Below are 6,411 nucleotides of genomic sequence, written 5' to 3'. Positions count from 1 at the left end.
ACAATTGCTAAAAAATATACATAGTTGTTGGTAATTCTAATTAAAATAACAGTGACTTGTCACAAACTCACAATAGTGTCCCGTGTCCTTTTAGAGTTTGGGATTTGGTAGGCATTAATTTAAGACAGCTTGCTTTTTTAGGTTTGAAATTAATCAAATCATTCTTTAATTTCTGTCATCTATTTATATTTAATGGGTAGCTGATATGGACATGACTGGTAAACAGAGCTCTCAGCCATCAACTTGAATAAAATGTGTGTTTCTAAAATACATATTATTAAGTGAATACAATTTTTGTGAAAAGGACATAAAATCTAAGTTTTAACTTTTAATATGTTCATTATATCATTATTAAAAGTATTAAAAGTTCCCCCAATGAAATTCTCATCTCAAAAACTTCCATTAATGCTGCATCCCTACTCTCATTTGCTTCCATTAACTCCCTCTTGAGTGTCTCAATTGAAACTATTCACATGTCCTTAAGAACTTAAGAGTGGAACAAGCTAAAATTGTTATGTTTTCTTTTAATAGGATAAACTTAAGAGCCACCAAGAAGCTGGAGACACTCCCGAAAAAGTATTTACTGCAGTATTTGGCAAAGAACAACTAGGAAGAGTTCGATGTTATGGGAGGACAATCACAAAAATATCTCTGCAGAAAGAACGGGAGATTGCTAAAATTAAGCAACAACATGCAGAGACTATAAGTTCAATGAAAACTGAACTTCATGAGACAAAAGATAGAGTCCAAAGTTTGGAGGATCTTGTGAAGCTTCTCTTGCAACAGAGTTCTTTTGGCACAAATATTGATGAAGCACTATCTTTATTACGAGCCAAGGAATCAACACATGATATAAATAGTAAGCAATGTTCGAATGGCAACGATCGTCCTTCCTCATCAACTCGTGATCCAAAGTGATGACCAGGTATAACAAAAAATTTGCAGTAATTTTTGTGATTTATCATTTATTGGGAATGGACTATCAACATTTTTGGCCTTTGCTTTCTCTGTCTTTTGCCATCTTACTTCATGGTGGCTTCTGCAATACACTCTTGCTATTTTTAATCAATCATCTTTTTTTCTTTTTCCTTTTTAATTACTTATTTTTGTAGCGTTGTGCTACTGTGAGGAAGAAAATTTTTTCCTCATTGCTGAAATAATGTGGCTATGTTGGGGAGTGATGCGTGTTGTCACTGCAACAGACTCTAGTAACTGCTATTTCATTCGCAGGAATGACAGAAATTGTCAAGGGAGTTGTTTCATATCTTTATTTTTTCATTTTTCCCCCTTCAAATTTATGTTTCAGTCATTTATTTCTCTATTGCTTTCTCTCAAACATAAATTAATTAATTTTATACGATAGTGATAATAAAAGAATAATCATTAAAAAATAAAAGAGAAAAATCTAATATAGCAGCAACGTTATTTCCTTCCACACCAAACAGTTATGTGAGTGAAGTCTCTTCCTGTGAGCTTGTTCCTTCTGATTCTATGATTCTAAATAAGAACTACTAAGCTAATACCTTTTTGGAGCAATCATCGTTATCTGAATTGCATTTCTTTTTCTCAGTTTACTCAGGTACTTCATCAAACACATACCATGCATCATTTTCCGTTATTGCACCTTTTATGTTTCAATTTTTTTTTAAATGCGACTTTAACTAAACCCCAATTCATTTAAATGCAGCAGTTATTGGACTCAGTGGAGGCAAGAGGATTTTGAGTTCATCATACCATTACTCTGATGTTACCGAAAAGCTTTCATTTGGCACTGATTTTGGATCCACACACTATCAGATTGTTCCAACAAAGTCAAGCATAGATATAAAATATGCAAATAGATTGACATTATTTTGATAAATATTAATTACTATTTTGTTATGACAATTATTGTTAGACAAGAATTTTATTATTTTGTTGAGAATTATTGATGAACATGTATTAGAAATACTAATTGAACTTTTTAATATCTATTTTAATTAGAATTTTATTTTTAGTTATTTTGTCTCTTTTATAATTATTTTTATTGTGCACAAATTTATTTATTAATTAAAATAATTACACATGTATGAACAAAAAAATTTATTGTAAATTTTATTTTTTTATATTTTTATTACAAAAATAATTTTTATTTTTATCAAAAAGGCAACCCTTTTATTAGTTGCATATTTTGAATATTAGACAACACTTGTATGGTTGCATATCCAAAAGAAAAAGCAACACTTGTATAGGTTGCATATCCAAAAGAAAAGGCAATATTTTAAAGGGTTGCATATTCAAAACTAATAGGCAACACTTCAAAGGATTGCAAATTTCAGCTTATAAGCAACACGTAAAAGAGTTGCATTTTATTGCAAATAGGCAACACTTTTTAGTAGTGACCAAAATACGAGAGAAGAGACAACACTGCAAAAGTGTTGTCTCAAACACACCTTTGAAGTGTTGTTGTTTTTCAACCAAAGGCAACACTTACCAAGTGTTGCTCTCAAAAGCGTTGCTTTTGAAACAAAAAAGTGTTGCCTTGATCTAAGGCAATGGCTGCATATGCAACGCCGACCAAAAACGTTGCCTTAGGCCCAAAAGTGTTGCCATTGATCAAAAGCAACTTTTTGTCAGCCTTTAGATAACACTTTTTAAATGTTGCCTCAACCTGAAAATGTTGTAGTGATCCTAGGTACAATTTACACTATTCAAATTAACTAAATCTTATATTTTTATAAAATTTTGGACATAACCTCCCCTAAAAATAGGACTTAACCACCTTCAAGGGTTCCCTCATTCACAAGAATTCACCAATCACTTCTCAACCAATTCCACATAATTAATCAAAATAAGAATTTTCAGCAAAATTATTACAATAATCATCCAATCAAGACTACCATACATAACTATACTCAAATCAATCATAATTTTAGTCATAATCCAAATCAAACTCAACAATCAGTCATTCTAAATTATTATAACATTTTTTGCAATTATTCAATAAGCTTTATAGGCATTCTTAAATCAAAACCTTTAATTTTAAAATGGAAACCCCTACCTCAATTTAGTTGAATCCGTAGGAATTACCGCGATAAACCCGTTTATTTTGAATTCGCAGCAGCAGCTATAATTCCAATGCAACCGGAACGGTGGTAGCAGCACCAACTCCGATTACGCTCGCAGCAACAACAATTTCAACAGTTCCAATAGAACACAACAGTACCAAAACAGAGATGTTGGCTATCATAATTAAAATAAAAACATAACAGAGAAACAAAATGCCAAACAGAACAAGAGTGGGAGTGTTACAGGGTTATGAATGGAGGTTCAGTGTCAAAACGAGGAGGATGGTGCAGTCGCTTCCCTCCCCCAGTGACAAGCTCCAGCTGTAACGATTTCAATGAATACAGTGTAATCAGAAACATTAGGGGTAGAGATAGGGTCATTCCAAAGCAACAAAGGGTTCATAGATGGTGACTCTGGTAACTAGGGCACAACTGACTCACCAGTAAGGACGGCAGTAACCAAGGTTTCCAGTGACGGCAGTGGCAGAGGAATGGCTCCTCCTCGGTCACGTCACTTTCTCTCACGCATCTGTTTCTCCCTTTCTGTGACAGCATCAACAGCGACCTCCTCTCCCTATTTGGCTCCTCCAGCGGCGGCTCTATCAATGGCAGCAGCAGCAAACCCTAATGACAATGGGAACAGGGTGCGACGGCGATGGCTAAAGCAGCAACGACGAACCCTAGCAGTGGCGGTGGCGGTTCGGCGGCGTGAAGGCATGGTGGCGCGGAACAAAGCCTCCCTCCTTCCCTAGTTCTCGCGTTCTCTTCTCCCTCACACCAGACTCTCTCTCTCTCTCTCTCTCTCTCTCTCTCTCTCTCTCTCTCTCTCTCTCTCTCTCTCTCTCTCTCTCTCTCTCTCTCTCTGTCACTCATCCACCTCCACTCTACGGCGACGGCGGTAGAACCCTTGCTGGCGCCGTCCCTTCCATCTCTTCCCTCTCTTCTTCTCTGTTTCTCTGCCCTTCTGGTTCTCCCCCCTCCTTCGAGCTCCTTTCTCTAGTTTTTTTTCTTTTTTTTAAAGTGTATGTATGGTTAATTTGGAAATTAGGTGTATGTATGGTTAAGAAAAAAAATAAAGATAATAGGAAGATTTTAATAAAATTATAAAATAAAATAATAATTTATAATTAAATTTATTATAATAAAATTATTTTAAGAATATATAAAAATATTTATTACTCAATTTATAAATTAGACTCAAGTAATTAATCTTATTTAAAATTAAAAGTAATTTAATAAATATTAAAAGATCAGTTTTGTATTTTGTTTTAAAGGAGGTTGTTGAAATTTTTTTGAGGTGATAAAAAATATTATGTTTTTAGAGTAAAAAAATAAATAATATATAATACTGATATAAATTTATTTCTTCTATAAATAATATTTACTATATATTTATAACAATAATTTTTTAGTGTTCTATAAATTTAATATTTATAGAAAAAATTATTTAAATAATATTAAAAAATTATTGTTTGATAAAAAATTGTTGTAATGGTTATAAAACCGTTCTTTAAAATAGTCAAAGAGAACAGTTTTATTTTGTTACTATAACGTAATGAAAAATTGAACTTCAATAACAATACTGTAAAAATTGTTGTCTAAGATCATCTAATGCAACGGTTTTAAAGTTAATCATTTTGGCAACGGTTTTTATGCATTTTTTTTGTATAATTATTTAAACAACAGTAAACAAAACTGTTGCTTAAAAACAAAGCATGGTAACGGTGATAAAACCGTTCTTTAAAATAGTCAAAGAGAACAGTTTAAGTTTGTTGCCGTAAAATAATAAAAATTTGAATTCAACAGTAACACTATAAAAAACTGTTGTCTAAAACTATCTAAGAGAACGATTTTAAGATGTTGCAAAATTTGGCGTTGCTAAAATCCATTTTTGTTGTAGTGCCTACTGAAAACCTTCTGATTTTCACCCTGTTGTGAAATTATTTAATTTTTCAGATACAAGATGTGACGCACCTCGCTGAACGTGCAGGATTTCTTCTGGAAAGCAAAGACTCTTTTGGAATTCTATTTTATACTTAGTGTATTTATATTCTCCATTTTTTAATATGTATTGTATATCCTTCTTAGAGTTTGATTTATGGAGAAATAGGTTGTATTTTGTGTACTTTTGGATTGTATTACACTTTCTAGTCGGCCTTTTTTTCACAGGTCGAAACCAGTACTTGCTATGTGTCTTTTTTGAATTTTATATATATATATCTTACTTTTCTGTACACTACCGCTTGTTGTCTTTAACGTTTCGAGTGAGATGCGTTTGTCGTTTTTGTTATCCTTCCTTCACAAGCTCTTAGTATATTAATATTTCTTTATATATCTTTTATTTTTAGGCGTCATAATGCCTCACCACCTCTAATTTACGACTATTTCTTTATATATCTTTTACACAATGGTTCTTCATCAGGTTGGACTATGACTTTTTCATGCATATACCAAGAAGTATATTTTCTCTTTTAGAAAGAACTCCGCTAGGAAGACAATGAGGAATCTAAACAATGTGAATAATGGGCTGTAGATTTAGCCCAATACAAGTAAAAAATAAAAAACACTCCATAAATTATCTAAATAAAAAAAAGTCCACTTAGTTATTCTAAAAAAATAACCATCACAAATCCTAATTTACCAAAGCATTTCACTCCAGTACCCTCTTCTTTTCTAACCGGCTGTCACCCCACCTTCATCAGTAATCATCCCACTTCACTGTCGCTACTTAGTTTGCTACACGCCACCGCCGGCGTCGCTCACTCTTAGTGAAAATAACCATCCACTTAAGGATAAAAATAATAATCTGCATACCCAATGAATTGAACATCCAACATATTTTAATTATATATAATTAAAATCAATCCAATTAAAATAACCATTCACATATGAATTAAAATAAACATTCGCATACTTACTAAAATAATCATCATAAACTAAACTAGCCATTGAATTAATATTAAATTGTTAAGAAGTATTAAATGCACAAGATCTCTCATATGGAGCCGATGCCTCAGGAACAATGGGTACGTAACATATATGATCAAAATTATTCAAACTATTTGATAACAACCGCCGCATGCCTTGCCATCGTTAAACAAAGCGGTATTTAGAGCCATCGTCTTTGTACCGTTGTCCATGTACAGATTTCCATAGCCACATGCACCATCTACAACAAGAACTCACAACGAGTTAATGAATCTGAACAAAAAATATATGAAGTTGAATAATCTTGATTTCATATGTTACGTACCATAGTTCGGCGGGAGGCTGCGACGAAGTCGGTATGGCCGGCGGAAAGTGCAGCGGTGCGAGATGAGGACCGGAGAAGATGACGGCAAGTTTTGGACATGTATTGGAGGTT

At 33.1% G+C, this 6,411-nt stretch overlaps 1 long non-coding RNA gene across 1 annotated transcript; it reads left to right on the top strand.

Moving 5' to 3' along the window:
- The first annotated feature begins 593 nt into the window (after positions 1 to 593).
- On the top strand, positions 594 to 2,000 carry LOC112756487 (uncharacterized). Its single transcript, XR_003179366.2, has 2 exons — positions 594 to 925; positions 1,688 to 2,000. It is a non-coding gene; the product is annotated as an uncharacterized lncRNA (long non-coding RNA).
- The last annotated feature ends 4,411 nt before the right edge of the window (positions 2,001 to 6,411 follow it).

This window comes from Arachis hypogaea, chromosome 16, assembly GCF_003086295.3.
Source record: "Arachis hypogaea cultivar Tifrunner chromosome 16, arahy.Tifrunner.gnm2.J5K5, whole genome shotgun sequence".
In the NCBI taxonomy this organism is placed as follows: domain Eukaryota; kingdom Viridiplantae; phylum Streptophyta; class Magnoliopsida; order Fabales; family Fabaceae; genus Arachis; species Arachis hypogaea.
Note: the sequence above shows the minus strand (reverse complement) of the source record. Positions and strands in the feature narration are given on the sequence as shown.